This window comes from Ictidomys tridecemlineatus, chromosome Y, assembly GCF_052094955.1.
Source record: "Ictidomys tridecemlineatus isolate mIctTri1 chromosome Y, mIctTri1.hap1, whole genome shotgun sequence".
Lineage (NCBI taxonomy): Eukaryota > Metazoa > Chordata > Mammalia > Rodentia > Sciuridae > Ictidomys > Ictidomys tridecemlineatus.
In genome coordinates, this window is record NC_135494.1 from 14,966,671 (window position 1) to 14,991,335 (window position 24,665).

The window sequence follows — 24,665 nt, forward strand, 5'->3', positions numbered from 1 at the left end:
GCACCTTAGTGACCCCCGCAGGCTGCCCTGAACTTGGTAAGGGGGCTCTTGTTGCAGGTATTTACTTCCTTTCATCTAAGCCTGTAAAACATTTCCCAAGCAACTGTGGCCATTTTTATTTATGAAAGCAATTCAAGTACAAAGAAAATTTTACAAATTCTTCATTTGGATAAAGTCCTTAATATTTTGAGCCCATTTGTCATTTTGACACATTTATCTCTTCCCAGGTTCTTCACTGGTCTACATCAATCACCTTGTTGGAGAAGGGGCCTTCGCCTAAGTCTATGAAGCTACCCAGGGAGATGTGAATGAGACCAAAAATAAACAGAAATGTGTCCTAAAGGTAAATGGTGCAAATACATTTTTGAACTGTAGAGAAATGATTTTCAGCCTCTTTTTTTTTTTCCTTTAAGACAGTGATGTTTTTATTGAGCAATTAAGAAATAAAACAATACTATGAGGATCTGGAATTGCTTCCTGCAGAACAAATCATGATGTCATTGCTTTCTCATGTCCCTTATTAGGATACTATTTTCCAGAATGTGACTCTGGATATAAATAACACATACCTGGTTTTGCTTGTAGGTCTAGAAGTCTGCCAACCTCTGGGAATTCTACATTGGTACCCAGCTGATGGAGAGACTAAAGCCAGCTGTGCACCACATGTTTATCAAATTCTATTTTGCCCACTTATTCCAGAATGGGAGCATCTTGGTAGGAGATCTCTACAGCTATGGGACACTATTAGTAAGTGTTCTGTTTTTATAATATGGATATGAATTTAAGTGCATTTCTGGTTTGTGCCTTACCCATATATTTTCTGGTTAGAGCTTTAGTTGGAGTGCTAAACAGGGGCAAAGTCCTTGACTTGAAATTTCATTAATCCTCATCCAACTCAGGATACCATTTGCATTGTTTCTAGAATGCCATTAACCTCTACAAAAATACCCCCGAAAAAGTGATGCCCCAGGCTCTCATCATCTCTTTCGCTATCAGGATGCTCTACATGATTGAACACGTCCACAGCTGTGAGATCATTCACGGAGACATTAAGCCAGACAATTTCATACTGGGAAACAGGCAAGTGTGGACCTCTGAACAGGGTTCTTTCCTGAACATCTAGCAGCCCTTTGTCATTTGTGCTCATTTCTTGTCCTGAATTGTATTTAATCTAGGTTTTTGGAACAGAACGATGAAGATGGCGATTTGTCTACTGGTTTGGCACTTATTGACCTGGGTTAGAATATGGATACGAAACTTTTTCCAAAAGGAACTGCCTTTACAGCAAAATGTCAAACATCTGGCTTCCAGTATACTGAGATGCTCAGTAACAAACCATGGAACTACCAGGTACGGACCTAAAGTAAGAGGTTTGGAAAATTTTCCTCTGTTGTACCTACCAGATTTTCCAAATGAATTTGGAATCTTGTTAGTTTGAACTGGTCTCTTGGACACAGTTGAAGAAGAGATGGGGGCCAGGAACGTGGCTTAGAAGTAGGGCACTTGCCCAGTAAGCATGAGGTCCTGGGTTGACTCTGTAGCATTCAAAGAGAGAGAAGGTAGTAAAGGAGAGATGGGACTTAAGGCTCAGGGGAAGGGAGGTATGAAATTCTGTTCCTGAAGAGTACACTTTTCTTATTATTCACAAGAAGGAAAGCAGATATGTTCTGAGTTTGACCCTAGGAAAGGTATTTAATTATCTGTGAACCCTTCAGAACGAAAGTCTGCCAATTCTACTTTATATGTGCCTGTAACAGATATAAACTGCATTAGAGTATGTCACTCTCTTCCCATTTACCTTGACTTTACCCCTCAGTGTTGGCCGGGGTGGTAGGAAGGGGGGTGCAGAACTTGGTGCCCCTAATCCTCTCACCCTGAGCATCAACTGGCACCTTAGTAGGAGGTGCTGTATTGCGATTGGGCAGAGGGGCTGCTTGGTGCACCAGTGCTTGAGCAGATCACAGTTAATGCTGTGAACTTGTGCCCGGGAACTAAAAACCCAGCTCTCATTACTTAAATAAAAAGGTGACAGATTATTGATATTATCTAATCTTTTGCAACAATATAAATTATTTAAATGAAAAGGCTTGTGATCATAAAGCAGAATGTAAAGTTTAGCTGATTGAAGCTGTTCTTTAAAAATAAAAATACAGAATGCCAGCTTATGTATTCACAATCTGACCTTTATCTGTGAAATAGATTTGAACAGTCAGACCAAACATGACATTCTATGTCAAAGCCAAAGAGGAGGTAGCTGGGTGACATTAATGCCAGGTATCTTGGTTGTCATGCTAGGGTAACTGTCTTCAATTCCACACATCGTATGGGAATGGACCTGGAGACTAGAATACAGTGATTTGAGGGTCAGGTCATATATTTTACCTGCTAGTACTAGTAGTCTTTCATTGAAGTTTTTAAGTAGTTAAGAAAAAAATGCAAATATTTCAAATATAACTTTATGCAAAATTTACCTGAAATAACTGGGTTTGATTTTGAACAGACTATTGAAACTCTGTGTAGGTATATCCATGTAAAAGTTTTCCTTTTTGTATTCTATGTATATCTTCTTAAGCTGTATTTTACAAATGATGCTTTGGAAATGGATTTGTACCACTATTAATAGGTTTTTATGTTTTTCTTTCAGATTAAGTCAAGGCCAAGTCGTGTTTCCTTGATCCTCACCCTGTGGAGCTGTAAGATGATTCCTCTCCCAGGAACGAGCATCCAGGTGCTCAGCAGACATGTTTGCCTCTGTCTGTTTGATGGCAGTAAGGTAAGCTCACTGAGTTGAACCATCTCACACAGGATGATGGAGAAGCCCTTGTGTGGTACCACACATTAAATGTGGAATGCGCTGTGTGTGTGAGTGTGTGGTACCGCAGTGGGTTAACCCTGGCTCTTCAGTGTGTGATGTTGGTACACACACAGTTAACCCATCTGGGCCTTAGATTTCTTCACTTATGAGAGGGACTGGTACCTGTCTTCTAGTGTTGTGTACAGTTCAGGTCTAAGTATAGAGCATTGCATTTTTGAAAATGCAATGTATATCCAGCTCCCCAGACAAGATATGGAGCATCACCATTTCCCGTGAGGTCTCCTGGAATCCTTTTCTGCTCAACTCTTCCCTGATTCCTAAAAGACCATTTTTTACCTAATACCAAATGATAGTCTGAATGACTTCTAAAAAAATAATGTATCTTTCATGAGATGTAGCTTAAGTGGTGCTTAGGTAGAAATTCGTAGCTTTAATTGCATATACTAGAAAGAGGGAAGGTTTAATATCAGTGATCTAAGCTGGGAACTTAAGAGACTAGAAATTGAAGAGTGAGTTAAACCTAAGAATGTAGAAAAAAGGAAATAACAAAGAGTAGAAATTAATGAAATAGAAAACAGATGGACAGAAGAGAAAATCAATGGAGATGAAGGTTGATTCTTTGAAGAGATTAATAAAATTGAAAGATGCCCAGAAAGACTGACTAAAAAGAGTGAAAGAAAGCCGGGCGAGGTGGCATATGCACACCTGTAATCCCAGCAGCTCTGGAGGCTGAGATAGGAGAATCGCAAGTTCAAAGCCAGCCTCAGCAACAGTGAGGTGCTAAACCATACAGTGAGACCCTGTCTCTAAAAAAAAAAAAAAAAAATAGGGCTGGGGATGTAGCTCAGTGGTTGAGTTCAATCCCTGGTACAAAATAAAAAAAACAAAACAAAAAACAAATTATCAATATCTCCCATTGAAATAGAAACATCATTACTGATCCTGCAGACACTGAGGACAATAAGGGATATTATAAGGAATTGTATGCCAGTAAATCTGACAACATTGATGAAATAGATAATTTTATAAAAAACCATAATTTACTGAAACTGACATAAGAAGAAATAGAAAATTTGAATTTCTGTTTTAAAGAAATTACAACTTCAATTAAAAAAATTCCTACAATGAAAAATCCAAGTCCTTATGGCTTCACTCTAGTGACTTCCCACAAACATTTAAGGAAGAAATAATACCCATCTTATGCAAACTCTTCCAAAGAATAGGAGAAAACATTCCCTAACGTATTTCCTAAATCTAGGAAAAACATGACACCAAATGATGACATTACAAGACCAGTATCCTTCATGGATATAGAAACTAAAATCCTAAACAACATTCTCAAGTTGGATCTAGCAATTTATAGAAAGGACAGTAGGTCACGACCAGCTGGAATTTCTCCCCATGTTCAGATGTACACACCTGTGCATCCAGCATTGGACATGCGAAATTGTAATGTTATTTCATCATATTAGTAGACAAGAAAAAATCATGTGAACATCTCAATAAGCAAAGAAAAAACATTGACAAATTCCAGTGCCCATTCACGAGTTTTAAGAAATCCTCTACAAACTAGGAACAGGTGGGAACTTCCTCAAATTTATAAAGAACAAGAAAAACCTAAATTTCTCTCATTGACAGTGAAATGTAGAATTTTTTTTTTTTTAGTCTAAGATTAAGAACAAGTCAAGGATGCTAAGAAATAAAAAGATAACTCAGTTTTTTAAATGAGCAAAAACTTGAACAGGCCCTTCAAAAAAGAAAACATGAGAAACCAATAGGCATATAAAAATATACCTAACATGTAATACATTATTAGGGGAATGTAAGAGTTACAGTGAGAGACCCACTTAGATGCTCCATACAAGAAGCCCACCTTAAATAGAAAAGGTAAGTTAAAGGGAGGAGGGTTCACTATTCAAGATATTAATGTCCGGCTGGGAATGTGGCTCTGTTGTTGAGTGCTTGCCTGGCATCTGCAAGGCCCTGGGTTCAACTCCCAGTGCATTAAAAAAAAAAATGTCAAACAAAGTAGATACATACCCAGTCACACCATGTTAGAGCTTCAAAACACATGACCTAAAAATTGATGGAACTGAAAAAAGAAATGGGAAAAGCCACCATTATAATTGGAAACTTCACTACTGTTCTCTTAGGAATATAGAACAAGCAGACAGAAGATGAGAAAGGATATTAGGAATTGATTAACCTATTGACAAACTAGGTAGGATCAGTATTGAGCAGCACTTCACCTCTAAACAGTAAGAAGCATGTTGTAAGTGCATGTGGAATATCCACCAGTCTACACAGGTGGACCTAGGTCAGAAAATAAACCCCAACAAGTCTAAAATAGAGTTGAGAGCCAGGTATCGTATGGCCTTTGAGCACATGAGATTAAGCTAGATATCAGTAACAGAAAGATCCGTGGGCAAAGTCTTCAAATGCTTGGAAATTAACAGATTTCTAAATAATCAATGAGTCAAAGGGAAATTAGAAAATATTTTGTACTAATCACAAAGTGGAAGTGAAACAGACAGTCTGGTAGATGTCAGCTAAAGCCTAGTTAGAGGGGTTCCCAGAGTGGGTGGGAGCCGCAGAAGAGCTCCTCACAGCCTCACCCCCTGAGCTGAGGAGCCCCAGGCCTCCGTGGGATGTGCAGGCAGAGGCCCTCTGGGGAGGGGACTCCAGGGGGAGCAGGGTGGCCGCCAGTGTGGAATCCTGACAGGGAGTGTCTGGAAAGCAGGCAGTGTGAGAAGCAGTGCGCGTCTGTCCTAAAAACAGCAGAGGGCACTGAAGGAGGTGACATGATGAGATTCATGTTCTAGAAAGATCTCTGGCTCCTCTCCGAAGAATAAATAGAAAAGGTAAGTTAAAGGGAGGAGAGGGCAGCCAGAGGGGACTCAAGTGGACCACTGGGGGCAGGGCCCTGGCATGGCAGGCAGAGGACAATAGGCATCATCTTGAAGAAGCAAAAATCTGGATCCAGCTTGCTTAGGATTGCCCCTGGCGCTGGCATTTGCACAAAATGGGACCTTGACCTTGCTCTCAGGCTCCTCCTCTTGTACCTCCTGGGATCAATGTGAGCAAACTGGGTGATTATAAGTAAAGCATGGAGAACAACACATGGAGCATAATAAGTGCAACCAAAAGAGTGATGACGATTACAGCTTGGGTGGAGATCAGGTCGGGGGAGATGCAGAAGGCGGGAATCAACGGGATTGGTGGTGGGCTGAGTGTGGAGGGTGGAGGGAGAGCAGGTGTGGAGCGGGCAGTAGGTCTCAGACATCCACCCCTGGATAGACCATGGTCACACGCACACAGGTAGGGAGGCCTCCGGGAGGACTGCGTGTGGCGCTGCCCTGGTGGTTTTCTTCCACCTGAACTTGGAGTAAGGGTGACCACAGAGCTACTGTGCACAAAAGCACCACCGCAAATGCGCCAGGAGGTGTCAGCAGTGACCAAGAAGAGAGGACCTGCTGTACTCTCCTGTTCTCACGTGAGAACCGAAAACAAAAACTAGAATTTCACTTTAATAACAGAAAATATGGGATTCATTTTATATCCAGATCCTAGAAGTTCATTTATGAAATTAATTTTTATCAGAGTTCGAAATCGAGAAGTTTTGCATCACATTTAATAGTTAGAAAATTGCATTATTTGCTCTTTGAAGGCTTCTTTAACAAATCTAGCCTATTACAAAGGAAAGCTCTGTTGTCGAGCCTGGGCAGTGCCAATCCAGAACGCCCTCCCAGCACCCACCGTCCTCGCAGGGCAGGTGCACCCACACCTTCAGCGTCGGGGGGAGCCTCAAGCCTCTGGGTCTGCTGCCTGCTTTTCTTTTTTGTTTTATTTTCTAGGGCTGGGAGGGAGCCCAGCTTTGTTCTGTCTCCCTGTTGTCCTCTGTTCTCTTTCCTCCTTCTTGCGTGTGGCTTATTCGTTTCTTAGAACTCCATTCTGAATTATCCGTGGTGTTGAGTGGTCTCTCTGGGTGGCTTCCTGGGTGCTTGCTGTAGGTGTCATTTTATACACCCAGCTAATCACAGTGACCACAGGCAGCGTTCTGGTTGGAGAGAGGCAGAGACTGTCCCTCTCTCTAATTCTCTTTGTCCTCATTCACTCACAACTGACTTGCACATTTCCTCTACATACACTGAAACCACATCATCCAGCCTTACAATTTTTGCTTTAACCATCAACTGAGAAATTAGTAGTATTTAATCAGATCTTTACTGTTCCCATTGATCTCCTTCCTGATGTTCCAAGATTCCTTCTTTAGCTTGTCTCTTCTGTACAGAGAGTGTCCTTTAAACATCCCTTCAGGGTGACAGATTCTCTTAAACTAGCTTTATCTGAGTATCTGTCTCCCTTCCTTCCTAAAGGACCTTTCCACTAGATGTGGGACTCTGGATTGACAGTTCTTTTCGTCTACCACTTAAACACCGTGGTGCCACCTCTTCCTGGCCTCTGGTTTCTGCCGAGACACCCACTGCCATCTGAGTCATTCCCCTGGCTTAACCTGGCTGTTTTTCTCTCTTGCTACCTTCAGTGTATTTTTTTTTCCTGTTTACTTTAGAAGTGTGGTGTACCTGGCACAAATCCTTTTGGATCTCCCCTGTTTGGAATTTGCTCAGCTTCTTAAATCTGTCGGTTTCTGTCTTTGGCTGAAATTGGGGATTTTTCAGCCATTATTTCCTACAGTACCTTTTAAACTCCTCTCCTCTGGGACTCTGATGACACAAGTGTTAGATCTTCTGTTTTAGTCCTCTAGGCTTCTGAGGTTTCTACCTAAAGTGTCACTTCCTCTTCTAGTAAGCATATCTCAGATATTGAGTATTCACTTGATGTGGTTTATTACTGTCACAAGGGCACAAATGTGAATCTATTTTATCAGCTCCTTCATTGTTTTATTAATAAGTATTGGGACCATTGTTTTCACTGTTTGAAAAGTTAGATGCATACTATATTGGATGAAGAAAGAAACCCAGATCTTACAGAACTGCATGAAATAAAAAATGGAAGCCCCTCCTCTCCCTCTGCCCTGACCAATATAGCCACTGGTAATTATCTGGGACTAAGAGGGTGATGTTTCAAAGAAATTCCTACAGCCTGATCTGAAATCGGAAAATCTTTCAGGTCCTGAGCAACATTCACACTGTGAGGGCCACGTGGCAACCCAAAAAGCCCCAAACCTGGACCTTTTCTCCCCAGGTAAGAAATGTGCTGAGTAGCAGAACAGGAAACACCCTGCTTTCCTCCTAGGCGACCAGCAGTTAAGACCTAAGACGAGGCTGTGGAAGCATCACATTCAGCACAGAGCACATGGAGCCACATGTGAACCCTTAGATTCTTTACTGTTCTAGGAGGACTTTGATTAAAGTTATTTGTGTTTCTGACTCACCAAGGTTATAATTCCAATGAATCATCCTATTCATTGGATTTCAATTTTAGGAAATGCCCATTTGATGAAAAATGCAGACAAGAAGATAAAATTTAGGAAGTGAAGTGTTTTTCAGAAATGGAGTCTTACAACTGCACTAATGACAGTTGTGTTTTCCTCTGATGAAATGAAAGGTGCCGCCTAGGGAACCAGTACACTCCGGACTGTCAGAACTGGGATGAGGTTAAGGTTTCTACCACTGAGTCAGTCTCACAGGGATGGATGCTAGTGAATCCAAGATGTCTCTCTGTTCTTTTAATAATACAAATTGTCTGTAGTTCACCTACTTCCACCCCCAGGTTTCATTACTTGAGTGTTTACTTCCCTCCCTCAACTAACTCCCTTTGTTACTGCACCCTAATTACCCTTCTCCTAATAAAGATCTTAACACAAATGGGGGTTCTTTGAGAGGGCACTGGCTGTGAGTGAGGCCCGCAGCTTGCTGGGTGCGACAGGCATCCTTGCTTGACTACAGCACAATGCCTGAAAGTGAGCGTGGCCTCCTGACCTCCTGACCTCCCTGCCTCCAGGGAGACACACCACATATCTTTGGGTCTGTCATTTCACAGTTCTGTGATGCACAGCTGTGTGTCATGCTTTCTCAGGATATAAAGGTGAGCTTTGGGAGGAATAACAAAGTGCTTGTCACCTTCCTGAATGAACTGAGGTATCCTTTACGTGCCCACATTCTTCCTAGTGCATGAGGGTTTACTTGTATGTCAGTGGGGAAGAAACACAGCTGCAAATAATAAGAATGCTCTCTACTTAGGATGCTGTAGCCACGCACAGGCCCTTGGGTCCCTGGTTTATTCAATCCTTAGAGTGGCCCTGTGGGGTGGGCACTATGGATTACTCCGATCAGGCAGGCTGTGAGGATATGGGTCTCCAAGCGCTTTGGGAAACACAGAGGAGAGGGAAGTTAATTCTAGCCCTTGAGCCTCAGGAGGTTTTGTAAAAGAAAACTAGACCTCAAAGACGGGGTAGGGTTTTATAGGCAAGAAGGGGGGGATGGATGCTGTGAAGGGAGAGGGGTGGGAGGAGCCCAAGGGGAGGGGGGCCTGTTCCAGGCAGGCATCAGGAAAGCCCAGCAGACATGTGTGCCCAGCCACTCAATTCTGTTTAAAATGAACAGCGATTGGCATAAAAACCTTACAGCATATGCCAAGTGGGCCTTGAGCACCTTGGGGTGGTTTGCTGCACAGGTTGTATGTTAGCCCTGCTCGGAGAAAAGTAAGTGAAGAGAAAGGTGTTTCCCTCAACAAGGGAGCTGAGTGTGTTTACCAAGTCAGTGGTGTGGATGGGTCAGTCCGTCTGCTCTTAACTTTCCTTAAGAGACCTTTGTGGTAATGCAGAGGCACAAGCCTTGTGCCTTGGACGGGGCAGAACGCCCCTTCCCACTGTGCACTGTGGTCAGTAACCCATGTTCCTTTATCATTCCAGGTCACTGGCTTCTTGCCATGCTTGCTCCATGGCGACTGTTTTATCAGGTCCAATTCTTCATCTCCAGACCTGGGAATATTATTTGAACTTGGAATTTCTTCACAATGTATGTCAGACGCAAGATAAATGTCACTTTATAATATACCAGTTAAAAGGGAATTGGCAGGCTGGGTGCCATGGTTCAGGCCTGTGATTTCAGCGACTCAGGAGGCTGAGCAGGAAGATGGCAAGTTCAAAGCCAGCCTCAGCAACTTTGAGAGGACCTAAGCAACTTAGTGAGACCCTGTCTCTAAATAAAAAATTCAAAGGGATGGGGATGTGGCTCAGTGGTGAAGCACCCCTGGGATCAGTTCCCCCCCCAAAAAAAAAGGAGTGCTGGAGTGTGTGTGTCTGTGAGTGAAGTCCTGGAGGGTTTCCCTAGGTGGGATTTTCATCTCTGGTGGAGCGAGCTGTCAGTGCTCATGATTCTTATGCAGTGCTGCTTTCTCAGTGGCATTTAAGATGAACAGGACCTGCTTACATGTGTAGCACCAGTGAACGCCAGAGCTCCTAAAGAATGGAAATTCAGAACAGAAGGGGTTTTCAGAAAGTGATCAGAAGCACCGTGGCACTTCAACCCCAGGACCCAGTGCACCTGGCCCTGCAGTCAGCAATTCTTATTGAGAGACCTGGCCAAGTGGTGGTTCTGTGTAGGGAACACCAGAAGCATGGTGTCATGTGAACTGCTGGAGCCGAGGCGTGGCCATGCTAGCAGCCCTCCATCTCCCACCCCCTAGCAGCATCTGAATGCAGTATAGGAACCCGGCCCCTCGTAGCCCAGAGCCACCACAGGTACAGTGTGTACTGCATCATCCCGTGTTTCTTTAGGACAAGTAAACCCAGGGGAGTCGCAGATGAGTCAGAGCGAGGAGAGGAGCAGCCCGGAGCCAGGCCCAGTGGCCTCTGGCAGTGGACAGTGGGGCAGACTTCCAGGTGTCAAGGCCTTTGCATGCTGAATCCCCACAGTCCACAGCAGGGAGACAGAGCTTGCTGATTCAGGAGCACCCATGTGCCTCTGGGTGATGACACAGGAAGTGCTCAGCTCCTGAGGCACCTGTTGGCACATCAACAGTTTCAGGGATTTTCAAGGGAAATTTTGACAAAAGGTGAGCATCACTTAAAGTGCCACCTCTGCTGTACCATGGGACCCACCACGTTTCATTTGATTTTCTGGGGCAGAACTGCTTAGCCCTAAGCGGGGATACTGGCCTTGTTCCTTTCAGGGGCTTGCATGTGCTTATAATTTGACTCGTTCAGATGTTGTTTCTCAGACTTGTTTTATTTCCTAGTCAACGGGTGAGAGAGGAGAGTTGAGTTGCGGCTGGGTGTTTCTCAGGCTCTTCGATGCCAGTGGCGTTCCAATACCAGCAAAGTAAGTGCTCTGCGAATTCCTAGCAGTTGTGTGATTTTGTAGAAGTTCTTTTTTTAGGATCAAGGAACTCAGGTTTGTTCTGTTGGCATGTCAACAGCTTTTGGGGCGAGGGCTTTTAATGTTGATTTTAGTGTTGTATAAAGTAGTGTATGAAAGCAACACACACACCCTCACCCAGAGAGGGAGAAGGACACATAGGACATGTTCTAGAATATGCTTGCACTGTCTGCCTGCTGGGACTGTTCCCTGAAGTACTGGCACATTCCACCATGCTGAAAACGGTGCAAAAGCTAAGTCCAGGGTCCCCAGGTCCTCTGTGAATCTGTGTAGGACATTGAAATTATAGCAGTTTTTTTAATATTTATTTTTTAGTTGTAGTTGGACACAATACCTTTATTTATTTATTTTTATGTGGTACTGAGGACTGAACCCAGGGCCCCGCACTTGCTAGGCAAGTGCTCTACCTCAGCCCCAGCCCTCCTGTAAGCAAATTTAAACTTTAAAAGCACAGTGCAAGCCAGAAGCAAATATCCTCATGCATACCACAAAGTTGGAATGTTGTTAGCCCTAACGTAAAAAGAGCCCTTGAAAACTAATAAGTAAAAGATCATCTGAATTTGTATTTATTTATTTATTGGTTCCAGTGATTGAACCCAGGGGTGCTTAACCACTGAGCCACATCTCCAGTCCTTTTTATTTTTTATTTTGAGACAGAGTCTCGCTGAGTTAGTTAGGACCTCACTAAGTTACTGAGGCTGTCTTTGACTTGTGATCCATCTGCCTCAGCCTCCCAAGTCACTGGGATCATAGGCATGTGTCTCCTCACCCAGCTCATCTGAATTTTTAAATGGGGAAAATAAAGATCTAAGTCTAGGATATAAACAGGACATTCACAGAGGGCTACAGATGGACAAGCAGTAGGGAGGATGGTGATCAAGATTCTAAATTTGTCATTACGGAAACTCAGGGTGCTGGGTTCCACACTGCCTGTATAACAGGAGGTATGCGCCATAGTGTCCAAATTCCCCCCCTCTTTAATCTGGGGAAATAATTCCTACCCCACAAGCTCCTGGTGAGGATTAACTTGGATAGCATGCCCTGCACAGCCTCCTTACCACTGAACCCTAGTTTCTAATTTCATCCTAGCCGGAGCAGGAGGGGCACCCCATTATCAGGAGTGAATACAGAAACTCAAGTTTCTTATGATTCTTTAAAAAATATGTTCAGGGTTTTCACTTATACTTAGAAGAAAAAAATAAGGAAACATCCAAAATTCCACCTTGGCAAAGTGAGGTCCCAGTTATTTCCTAGAAGGTGGAGCTCGGTCTATAGGGAAGCATTCTGATGTGTATTGTGAGGCACAGGGAGTCACAGGGTGGGTGACAGTCAGGGCAGGAGACTTACTGAAGTAGGGGGAAGGACAGAGGAATTTTTCACTTTTTACGTGTCCTGTCTATGCCATTCCAACATTTTTCTTAAATATTTATTTTCTAGTTATCGGTAGACACAATATTTTTATTTTTTATTTTATGTGGTGCTGAGGATCGAACCCAGTGCCTCACGCATGCTACGCAAAGTGTTCTACCTCCAAGCCACAACCCCAGCCCCCATTCCAACATTTTACAACGATCTATGTTACTGTTTTATTTTAAAAATCATATAAATTCATAATGGGTTAATTTTAAATATTGATTCAACACATTTAAAAACAGTAATTACTTGCTATTAACAAGTCATTCAAGTCAAAACATCTTTATTTTTATTTGTTTATTTTTATGTGGTGCTGAGGACCGAACCCAGTGCCTCACGTGTGCAAGGCAAGTGCTCTACCACTGAGCTACAGCCTCAGGCCCATCTTAATAACAGAAATCTTTCTCATTTTCATATAAGTACATTTCCTGTGTTGATGCTTGGGACAGAGTCTCTTTGCTGAGATGACACCCCATGGAAGGGTCAACACTGTCATTCTCATCCATCAATGAGACATAATTAGAATGAATACATTTGTGCTAAAAATGTTTCACTTCTGGTTCAGGTGTCTACGGAATGCCCGCCATGCGCAGCCATCATAGTATGTTATTCTTTCACAGAACTTAACGAGCTCTTCTTGAATGGTGGCACTCCTTATGAAAAAGGTGTTGAAGTGGACTCTTCAGTGTCCAGAAGAGGTACTGCAGTGGTGCGCTGCCTTCTGTCAGCTTTCCGTCACTGTGACGGAAAAGGTTTGAGGAATTTAAAACAGATGTTAACCGATTGGAGGGATGAGAGGGCCTTCCTCCAAGTCACACAGGGGACAGGAGACGGTGAGCCTGATGCAGGTTGGGGAGCAGCAGGGGAAGCTGACTGAGTGGTGGCTTCCGCCCCTGGGTCAGGGCCTTGCTTTAAATATCCCCTGTTCCTTCTCCAGAGCTGACAGGTGCTTGTCATCACACACGGGTGTTGAGTCTTTCAGTAACTGTTAATAACGTGCTCCTGGGGATTAATCTCTCTTTACCAGCCCCGCCTCTTTTTTCTTTTCCTGGATATTCGTGGCCCTTTTTTGGCAAATCTTTTCTCAGAAAATTGTGTTTTTTTCCCAGTGTGAGGAGAAGCAGCACAGTAGCGGTCTTTGTCAGGGGCCAGCCGGACCCATGGGGCCTAGTTCTCCCTCTTGCTGCTGCTGCCAGCCGCTCCTCCCGGAGCCCAGGGCACCCCCGCAGCCCTGTCAGCACAGCGCTTCCGGCAGTTTCTGTGGCTCCAGATACTAGCTTTTAAGTCCCTTCACCATCTCAAGGTCAGGTTTGACTGTGGTGCAGGGGGTGGATGAAACTAGGAGCACTCTTCTGTGTGTTGGCTTACTAAGAAGGGCCCTGGGTCCTTGTCCCCAACCTCAGGGACTGAGGCTCTCGCTTGAGTGTAGTGCACATGGGCACCCAGACCTTTGGTATCAGAGCATGCCTCTCAGGAGCCCTGCTGCTGCTGCCCCTGCCCCTTACCCAGACTTGGGCTGTCCTGGCATTGCCTCTGCACATGGCGGGATCCTGCCGTGTGCGTCCCTGGTGATGCTAAGGGTGGGTTTGGGCACCCTGCTGTTGTGACCCAGGGACAGGCTGGCTCACCGACAGCAGGCCATGGCAGTGAAACCAGAGGCCCTAGGCCTTTCCAAAGCCGTGGACCATGGGCTGCGGTGTACCTAGGTCAAGGTCAGGGGCCAGATGTGAACTTTAGGATGTTGCTGCCCTGCCTGAGCACCTGGAGGGGCAAAGGCAGGACTGACCCAACTGGGCATCCTCGCCACCCATCCTGCTACCTACAGAGAGAAGGGAGCGAGTGTGGCACCTGCAGCCCTCTCCTCTCTTTCCAAGGAGCATCCACTTCCAGCCCCACCTGCCATGCCTACCAGCTCCACCTTGGCTCAGCCATATCTCTGCTCCCAGGAGACACGAGGGGTCTTTCCAGGACGCCAGCGAGCACAGAACAGTGGAGCAGCAGCGCCAAGAGCAGGAAGCCCAGTATTTGTCTCAGAGCCCTTTGTCCCCTAGGGCCCTAGCTGCCCCAGCCCACAGCCTTACATGAGTGTAGCCTGTGGGTGTCAAGAGACCTTGAAAGTGTGGATGAAGCTGGGCAGACCCCTGCTCCCTGGAGAGAGCTCCAGGGTCCTGCACAGGGGCCCAGCAGACTGTTCAGCGAGCTGGCTGGGCTGGGACAGGCTAGGGGGCGCTGTCATCGTGGCAGGGAGCACACAGGTGTCTCAGGCTCCCCAAGGCTTGGCTTTCTGACTCTGGAGCTGTTTCAGATCTAACTTAGTGCTCTATAATGTTTAGCCTTCTCTCAGGGTTAAATAGGAATTACCTCTCTCGTTCTGGAGCTCTTGTACAAAGGGTTCAATTTGCAGTGATCAGGTTCTCAGCCCCTTAGGGGAGGGGAAGCTCCGAATTTTAACTCTGAGTTCTGAGCACCAAGAAGCGCTGGCCTGTAGAAGGAAGCTACGTGCACGTGTGTGTGGCAGTGCTAGAAATGGACTTCCCTTTGCCTTTTTGATGCATTCTTTTTTCTTTTTTTTATTTTTATTGTTGGTTGTTCAAAACATTACATAGTTCTTGATATATCATATTTCACACTTTGATTCAAGTGGGTTATGAACTCCCATTTTTACCCCGTATACAGATTGCAGAATCACATCAGTTACACTTCCATTGATTTACATATTGCCATACTCGTGTCTGTTGTATTCTGCTGCCTTTCCTATCCTCTACTATCCCCCCTCCCCTCCCCTCCCCTCCCCTCTTCTCTCTCTACCCCCTCTACTGTAATTCATTTCTCCCCCTTGTATTATTTTTCCCTTTCCCCTCACTTCCTCTTGTATGTAATTTTGTATAACCCTGAGGGTCTCCTTCCATTTCCATGCAATTTCCCTTCTCTCTCCCTTTCCCTCCCACCTCTCATCCCTGTTTAAAGTTAATCTTCTTCTCATGCTCTTTGTCCCTACTCTGTTCTTAGTTACTCTCCTTGATGCATTCTTTTCCTCTCTTTTAATGCTGTTATATTATTGCTAAAAATAAATAGGATATGGCCTACCTGAGGCCCATTCACCCCAATCACAGCACCTCTGCCACCAGAGACTGCTGGTCCCCGTGTGAGGTCAAGAGGATATGTTCTTACTTCTTCAACTCAGGTAACCTTTGGTGACACAGAACTTTCTGGCCATCTTAGGTTTGGAAAAATCAGGAGGTTTCTCTAAAGGAATTTAAAAAAAAAAAAACAGGTAAGCAGCATTGCCTCATGGAGTGGGAAGGTGCCAGAAGGAAAGGCGTGCCCACTGTGGGAGTGCCCAGCCTGCCAGACAGATGAACAGGGAGGTGGGCAGCAAACAGCAAAGGAGGGGGTGAGAAGGAAGGAAGGAAGGAGGGCTCAGCCTTCCCCTGCGCAGCACAGCGACCACTGTTACTCAGCAGCAGCTGGAACACAGGCCATGGGGGCCTGGGGCAGAACAGCCTCTGGAGTCGCAGCATGACTGCTGGGTGCACATGGGGCACTGAGGCTGCCAGTCTTCGGCTCCTAGGTCAGGAGTAGACATGGGAACCTGAGTGGCTTCAAAGAGGGCTGAGGCTGCTCCCGCCTGGAGGTGGGGGAAACTGGCCTGCACCATGCCTTGATGCTTCTGGACAGTGGGCAAGGTGCTGCTCCAGTTCCCAGGAAGCTCAGGAACGGGGATCCCCTCGCTCAGGCCAGCCCAGGGTCACGATCACCGTTTCCTTCCAGCCAGCTGGAAGCCTGAATGTGGCCCCTAGGATAATTTTTCTAAAACTCTGGGGTTAAGATAGAGGATTAATTTATAAAATTAAGATTTCTTTTATAACTTCTGAGTGTAAAAGTGAGTCTCTTATAGGAAAGCATATAGTTGGATCTCGTTTTTGCAGCCACAGGCCTCACTCCTAGGAAGCTGGGGACAGGTGAGGACTCTAGTTAGTTGCTGTCCAGCCTTAGCTCACCAGCTGAGGTGACAGCTCCTCTGGCAGGGCTCCAAGGGGCCCACCTTCCCCAGGGAGACGGGGGCGGGGCCTATGCCAGGGCGGGAACTTGGATATGGCCTACCTGAGGCCCATTCACCCCAATCACAGCACCTCTGCCACCAGAGACTGCTGGTCCCCCACAGCTCGGTGTGGGAGGAGCCCGGAAGTAGTGCCCTGGAGGCGGGGCTGCAGCTCTGGGTGTGGTGGGTCCAGCTCCTGGGATCCAGGAGCAGAGAAGGTGAGCTGGCCAGGAGCGGCCCAGGTCTAGACGCCCACAGGAGGTTGGGACCCCAGGAGGACTCTGACACCGCCCTGGAACCTCGGCCCCGGGTTGCCTGTCCCCTGGAGCCCAGGGCGGTCCCCACAGCGCCCACCGCCCGACCCCGCTGTTCTGGATCTCACCTAAGGGCTTTCCTCAGCGGAGCTGCTGGTCACAGCTGGTGGGTTTTGATTTGCAGGGTCCTGTTCAGGATGCGGTGGCCTCAGCAGTGTGGCCTGCGCCTTGGACCTCAGAGGAGAAGAGGTGGCCTGATCCATCCACAGGCCCCCTGGAGAGGGGAGGGCCCATGGAGGAGCCCAGTGTGACCTGGGGGCAGGAGGCGGGTTAAAAGACAGACCCGCCCAGGTATTTCAGGTCTCACTGACTCTGTGTCCTTTTGTCTTCCTGTCGCACCTGTGGATTTTGTTTTAAGTCCTTGCTTTAAAAACCCTCTCCTGTTCCTTCTGTGTACCTGACCCATCATTTTAAACCATGTTCCAAGGTCACTTTTTGGTGTATGTGTGGTTCTGGGGATTGAACCCAGGTCCTTGAGCCTGTTAGGAAAGTGACCTACCTGAGCTCCACCCTCAGAGACCCCTGTAAACTTCTTCCCCTCTGCCACGGGGTCAAGTTGCCAAGGCTGACCTCGAAGGTTCCTCTTCCTCAGCCTCCCTGGTGGCTGGCATGACAGGCATGCACCTGGGACTGTCACTCTAGCCTGTGATGGGAACTCATGTGCATCTGTCCAGGGCTAGGCATGGTTCTGCAGAGCTGTGCTCCAGGCTCCCTGTAGGGCTGTGGAGGCTTCTGCTGCCCAGCAGCCCTGGTGCCATGGCCAGGGCTCCTCCCACCCTGGGGCAGGCAGCTGCCCATTGCTGTAGGCTGACCTTATTTTCTTATGGCACCCTTACATACCCTGGAGTATGTTGGATTGTTTGTCCATTACGAGTCTAACAGGTCCTCTAGAACCTTCAAATAATTAGTAAAATTCCTAAAGAGTAAGTGAGCATGCAGAGAAATTGGGCTAATGGGAAGAATGATGTTGGATGATATTTTCATGACTTGAATATATTATCCAACATGAAGTTACATTTTATTACTTACAAAATAATAAAATAATGAAGCAATACCATGGGCTGAGCCAAAATATATCCCCAGGATCTTAGGCATTCTGTAATAAATTTGCATCATTTGAAGTATAGAGTTGATCATCTCTGGGTAATGAAATGGAAGTATAGGTATCAAAGCCAATGATCATCTGTTTCCAATTTTCTGTGATTTGCTTCAAGTGATAAAGTGGTGATATTTATTAATAATGGATCAAATAGGTTCATAATTGTTTTAGATAACAATTAGATGCCTTTACACTTTAGGCTATATGGGCACATTTGAGAACGGTTCCAGCCATTCTCTCATCCTTTGGGTCATTCCCCTCAGATGTCCTGTGAGACATTTTCTATGTGAAGCTTTAAGAGGAAGAAGAGAATATTCTGTAAAGAAAGCCTTGTGATCTGTGCATTATAAAATTAAATGGGTTCATTCAGAAATCAGAATTTCTATTGAAAGCTATTTGCATGAGCCAAATAAAACCTATTTCTAGGCGTCCTGGTGAAGACAAGGTTTTATCTTTATATGTCTCATTGTTTCTGCCTTGCGACCAGCTCGAGCTTCATGAAAGAAGGTTCAGTTCATAAGAAATTGCTAGTGAGTTTTAAATTAAAGACACAAGACTCTCATTACCTTTCACACAGCTCTGAGACGGCTTCTTCTAGCTCCCACTTCTAGCCACCTAATGTGGTGGCGAGGTTTACACAAGAGACTAGGGAGAGAAGGAGAGCATGCAGGGAGTAAGCTTTTATTGGGGAATAAAAAATTCAAGGGAAAATCCCATCCAGTGAACGTTAAGGGGGGCAGCATCCAAAGGTCAAGGGCAACGATTGGGTCTTCAGGTCAGTGGCCAGGCACGCCTCTGCATGGACAAGCCCTCGGACCTGGGAAAGGGTGGGGAATGGCTCTGACACAACTATGTTTGAGCGCCTCTCACCCAGCCAGGGAAGTAACTCAAATCACGTGCGAGGATGGCCTCCCACAATTGTCTGTTTTTTTTTTTCTTGTTGTTAAAATGAAATTCATAAGTTGGCAGACCATTTTTTCAGATGTGTAACTAGATGCCATTTAAATTACCCACCTTTAAATGGTAGACATTTTGTACATGAACACTGCCTGTCTGCACCTTTTTTAACAACCAGTCTGGGCTCAGGAGCCCAAATACCATTGTTAGCTGGAACATGTTCTTCAATTTGGCCTACTTGCCAGTATCCCCTGAGGTCATCTGTTCAATGAGCTTCGTTACTCCTGCTCCCTCACTGGCTTTCATAGAAACCACATACTGTCTATGAATCAGGGACACCAATCCCACAACATTGTGTTCTTTGAGCATCCAAAGTCCCACTTTTCACTTCACCATGCCTGACATAAGCAGTAATATTTATCAGCAAATGTGAGGTTTTCAAAGATCCAATTCTATGTGCTCCTTTCTCAAAGAGCATTAGGCAGGGCTATAGCATACATAAATATTAAGTAAAGGCCATAGTTTTAAAATGTCATCCATTGAATAGTTGACACATGTCTGAGATACTTTTTATTTTGCAGGAGGTATTTTTTAATAGGGAATTCCAACAGCTACGTAATAGTGAAATGAGAAATCTTGCATCCATTTTATTCTTTGTTTCTTATGATTTTTATCAGTAAGGATAAGATACTTTCTTGTTCCAATGCAGATGTTGCCCACTTCTGTAAATGGATGTGGGGTGTCACCTGCTACTTGCATGTCTGCATGTTGTGCTTGACACTAATATCGTACTTGGTAGGTGGCAGAAACTTCAATACTGAAGTTAAGGTCTTGTGTTGTAGCAGCAGAGCTGAAGATCCTTGGTGTGCCACCTTCTGCAACCCATGCTGCTCTGTTCGAGTCCTTTAATGACTTCCTGGTGATGAGCATCATGGTCTCCTGGTCTTTGAGAATGGCCAAGCATTGCTCTGTGAATGTGGAAGATGGGCGTGTGGAAGGCTCCAGGGAGGATGGATCATTGAACATGTACTCTAATCCATATGCCTCTTTAATGACCTGTTTTTCTTCTTTGGTTTTAAGGGAGACAGTGCCCTCAGACACTTCTGTGCAGCTGGGAATGCAGGCTTCTGCTTCACCTTGAAGGAAGCATTAATGATTCATTTCCAGAAGACATCAGAAGAGAGAAGTGAGCCTCTGGTATCATGCAGGTTCCTTGCATTGCCCATGGGCTAGAAGGGAGAAGAGTTGCTTCATGAGATTTGATCCCCTTTTTCCTGAAGAGTTTCACACAGAGGTGAGTCCCCAGCATGTGTAGACACCATTTCAGACCCCTTTGTTGACGGAAATGAATCGCACCCCCTGATGATGTGGAAGAGCTAAAGATGTGTTTGCTATGAATTTTCTATTTTATTTCTCAGGGCCTGAGTCAAGCCAGCCATTGTGATGTCAGCGCATGAGCTGCTGGTCAAATGTGAGGAAGTGGTCTTGCTTTATGAAAATACCACCCTGATTCAGTGAGCCAGAGGCAGCCTGCAGTCCCTGTTTTCCTATAAAGGCAGATTGCTGTGGATGGCCTCTGGCCTCGTCATGCAGCCCTGCTCAGAGTAGGGGATTGAGGGTCCAGGCAGATCCCTAGTTCCTTTTGACCTTTATTGCCATTGGGCCACCCCAGGGTCCTTGGACTCTACCTGGTCTTCTGGCCTGGGTCAGGGGATGTGAGGTTTGGAATCCCCCTCTGTGGCAGGATCCCAGGTCCCCCAGCCACTTGAGGGCAGCACATCCTTCCCTAATTGTGTTAGAGGGGGAGGATTCTCCCACCCATCCTCATCCATGCTCATCCCACATTTTGTCGCTTGACACCTGAGGACCTTTATTCATTGACTTAGTGGTTAGTGATGATGGTTACTAAGACTAAATGACTCTTTCAAGTCACATCACGTGCATGGTAGGGCTAGAGCATGGATCTTCCCAATTGATTTCATGGGACTCTCTCATGGAAACTGTGACTGCTTCCTAAACACACACTCTACATTTGGAGTGTCAAAATTCTTGGCACTGCCTCCTTGGCAAGTGTATCTTCTCTTCTATGTGGGAATTTCACAAATATTTTCCTTTGGTTTGTGGAGGTCATGCAGAAGGGATTTCATTTGAAATAGCCCAAACAAGAAATACCAGTTGTCTTTTTCACACATGGATGTGTGTAGTGAACACCTCTCTCTGTGTGCTTGCATGAGTTGCTCCTTTGAATTTGTTGAAGAATGGTTGGCTGGGGAACAAGGTAACGAGAGATGGATATCAATGGTTGTCAAGTATTCTGAAGTGAAGAATGTATTGAGGATGTCAAGGCTTTTCTAGCCAGTTCCTATGGCTCAGTCAGGGATCAGTCAGAGGATTCTGTCTGGTAGACTCTTTGGAACAGATGTCAAAGTGGCCTGGTCTTACCCTGTCCAGGACTAAATGCTGAGCTTGAGTGGGAGCTTCTTGTCATTTCAAGCATTTCCATGAGTCTGTCCTCTGTTCTCTTGTATCCATGTGGTTTCTAAGAGGAAAGCGGAACAAAAATTGAAAGTATGGTGATTGATTATTTATACCAATGTTATTTCAATCAACTTTGTATAATACGAAATTAACTTTCTCCTAGTAAGATTTCAAATGTGAGGAAATAATGAAAATATTGGGGTTAGGGGATGAGAATATGCAAATCAAACATTTTTGAGCACCAAGACCCGTTTTTTGTTTTTGTTTTTGTGTTTTTAACTTAAATAATAAAGTGCCAGAGGACCATACCTGCCATTCAGCCTCAACAACCTCCAGGTCCAGCTTCCAGGTGGCCCATTTCACCAGGGTGTGTGGGACCACACTGTCCTGGGATGAGAGAGCAGTACCCATGGATGTTGTCATCTCACAGAGTAGATATTGCCAGAGACAGTAGGGAGCTAGTGGCACATGAGGAAGGGAAGAGCTCTCAGGATGGGAAGAGGGGGCCGCTTCGAGACTCACTGGGTATGGCACGAGGCTGCTGGGTGTGGTGTTGGCCTGGGCCCACTGAGTGGGGCAGATCCGTGGTCTGTGTCCCTGTACCCTCCTCTGTAGCCTGTGTTGGCAGCAGATCAGGGAATTGGGATCAGAAGTGCTCCCAGTAACACAGGCACCAGCCCCCAGAGTGTGTGCCTAGCCGTTTCCCCACCTGGCCTGACTTGGTGCTTGTCTTGCCTCAGGGCTGAGACCCTACAGTCTCTGATGAGGGTGTCTGTGGTCCAGATCCAACCTGCATGGCCAACAACTCAGACCTTCAGCTGGGTCCTAGGCTGCTGCAACCAAACTCTGTCAACTGGGTGGCCGACAACAGAGGATGTGTCTTCCTTTGAGCTCCAGAGGCTCATCACAGTAGGTGTTGGGCTGTCCCAGTTCCATAACCCCTCCCAAGTTTCAAGGGGACTGTCCCCCCAACTCTCCCAGCCCTTCCCACTCTCCTACTGCTGCCCACGATCTGTGGTTCCCATATGGGCATCCCCTCCTTACTCCATCCTCACTTAGGCTGTATCCCCAAGTCTCCCTGGTCTCTGGGTCCAGACTCTCCTCTTCCTACAAGAATATCAGAAATTGGATTTGGTCCCAGTTGATGCCGAGTTCCATCATGTGAGCTCTTAGCTTCATCACTGTGCAAAGACTCTTTTTCCACACAAGTTCGCACGACTTTTGGCTGGCTAAGAATTTTCAGGGGACACTTTTCTAATGAGTACACTTTCCTTCCTTCAGATCTCCCCCCAGTGAGCATTCCTCGCACCCTTGTCCTAGTTCCTTTATGGCAGGTTCCCTCCTTATGGCTGAGAGGACCTAGTGACCCCTGGATTCACACATTCTCCTTAATCACCAACACACTGCAGAAATCTCCATGGGACTGCGGTGTTTTGCATTGGAACCCACCCCCTGACCTCTAAAAGTGGTCTAGACAATTGGGTTGGCTCCCTCCCTCCTAAACCTCTTTGATGTCCTTTAAAGTAAGTTATTCTTTTGGATTCCTTCCACAGTAGGCAAGTCCTTGGATCCCCCGCTAGAAAGTCTTCCAGCCTGAAGGTCAGATGTGTCCAGATGTTGAATTGAAGGATATCAGCTCCTAGAAGCCCTCATCCTGGCTGCAGTGTTACCTCCCCTCAATGCAAAGCAAGAAAGTGCAGTTGGCCCTGCACCCATTCTTCTGCATCCATGATCCCCACCAGCTGGAAATCCAAACTATTAGGAAAGGAGTTGTGTCTCTCTGGACAGATACTTCTCTCCTCATTGTTTCCTGGATCTTACAGTGTTACAGAGAATCACACTGCCCTTTCATTGTATTAGGTGTCAGAAGTCATCTGGAGATAATGGAAGTGCTACAGGAAGAAGATATGCAGGGTTTAAATGCAAATACTCGGGCACTTTTGTAAGAGACTTGAGCCTGTGTGGACTGGTGTTTTGGGCTGACTTTGAACAAATCTCCCTTGGATTTCTTGTAACATTTCTGGTTTCTGGGCTTGGGAGTGTTCAGGACTTGTGTGTGAGTCAGCCTCATGGGGATGTGATGGGGGGCAGTCGGAGCTGTTGTGCAGAACCTCAGTGATGGCTTGTAAGGCCACCTGCAACACTGCAAGCAGCAGACGAGAAGGGAGCCCGCTCCCCATGTGTTCAGCTTAACTCTTGTCTTATCCAAAATCATGACTTGTGAAATGTTGCAGAAATGGACTCATGCCAAAAGTTGGGATGTTCTGGGGAGCATGGGCTGTCATTCTATTCTGTCTCTGCATTATGAAGTGTTAGTGGGTGGGAACTTGAAGACGTGCTTAGGCCATGGATTCTCCTTCCCTGGGAAAGGGCTTCTCAAATCAGCCCTTGTCCCTCTTTCACATGCTTCCCCAGGAGAACACAACAAGAACGTTCTTACAAGTTGGCCCCCGGTCTTGGTCTTCCAGCCTCCCAAGTTTGAGAAATAAAATCTGTGCTATGAATTACCCAGTGCCAATACAACACAAACTATGCTAAGCTAAGTCAATCAGCAGTCTCCCAAGTGTTTACATTGTGGTAATTGACACCAAACATCCGTTTTGTAATTAAACCATTTTGGAGTACACAGTTGAGTGGCATTAAGCATGTTCATGTTGGTGTATAGGCGTCACCACCATGCATCTCCAGAACTCACGTGGACATACTCTTGCCATCAATGCTGAATTCTAGTGCCCTTGAGGCCTAGGAAAAGAACATGGTATTTACTTTTTATGAACCTGATAATTGAGAATCTGAGATAAGTGAAATCCTACAAAATTTGCCTTTCTCTGGACACGATCATTTTCAAGAAATGCAGATCACCCTCACTCGTGGGCATACCAGGTCCACTGCTAACTCTGCGGGTGTTTCAATTGCACTCTCAGTGACAGTGGTGACTGTGTGCACATGAGCTGTGTGTCCAGCTCAGATCTCAGGATCTAGGGTCTTTGGTTTCACACAGCCTATAGGTTGCCTGCTCCTCCAGATCTCTGCAGGCCAGTGGCATGAAGGCCCTGGGCCTGGTGGTTTCTTTAGTGAGTGCAATACGTGTCCACAGTGTCGTGGGACATGATGGACTATAAATAGAAGCAATGCCTGGATACTCCTGGGATCTCAGTAGGCTCAGCCTGTGTGCTGAGAATTGTTGTGACCTCCTAATTAATGGGCCCCCAGAATCCCAGAGAAAAGGGCAAATCCAGAGCCAGTTGAACTTCAGTGTCTCTGA

At 45.8% G+C, this 24,665-nt stretch overlaps 1 long non-coding RNA gene and 1 pseudogene across 2 annotated transcripts in view; both read left to right on the forward strand.

Moving 5' to 3' along the window:
* LOC144372038 (mitotic checkpoint serine/threonine-protein kinase BUB1-like) overlaps window positions 1-11,374 on the forward strand; it is a 28,983-nt pseudogene extending 17,609 nt beyond the window's left edge. Inside the window, exons 6-12 of the transcript XR_013432077.1 lie at window positions 228-343; window positions 586-747; window positions 923-1,080; window positions 1,176-1,350; window positions 2,645-2,773; window positions 9,690-9,795; window positions 11,018-11,374. The product of XR_013432077.1 is annotated as a mitotic checkpoint serine/threonine-protein kinase BUB1-like (transcript). The remainder of the gene's footprint in view (window positions 1-227; window positions 344-585; window positions 748-922; window positions 1,081-1,175; window positions 1,351-2,644; window positions 2,774-9,689; window positions 9,796-11,017) is intronic.
* Window positions 11,375-16,399: 5,025 nt separating this feature from the next.
* LOC144372040 (uncharacterized) lies at window positions 16,400-24,028 on the forward strand. Its single transcript, XR_013432078.1, has 5 exons — window positions 16,400-16,532; window positions 17,051-17,217; window positions 20,003-20,216; window positions 22,141-22,309; window positions 22,954-24,028. It is a non-coding gene; the product is annotated as an uncharacterized LOC144372040 (long non-coding RNA).
* The last annotated feature ends 637 nt before the right edge of the window (window positions 24,029-24,665 follow it).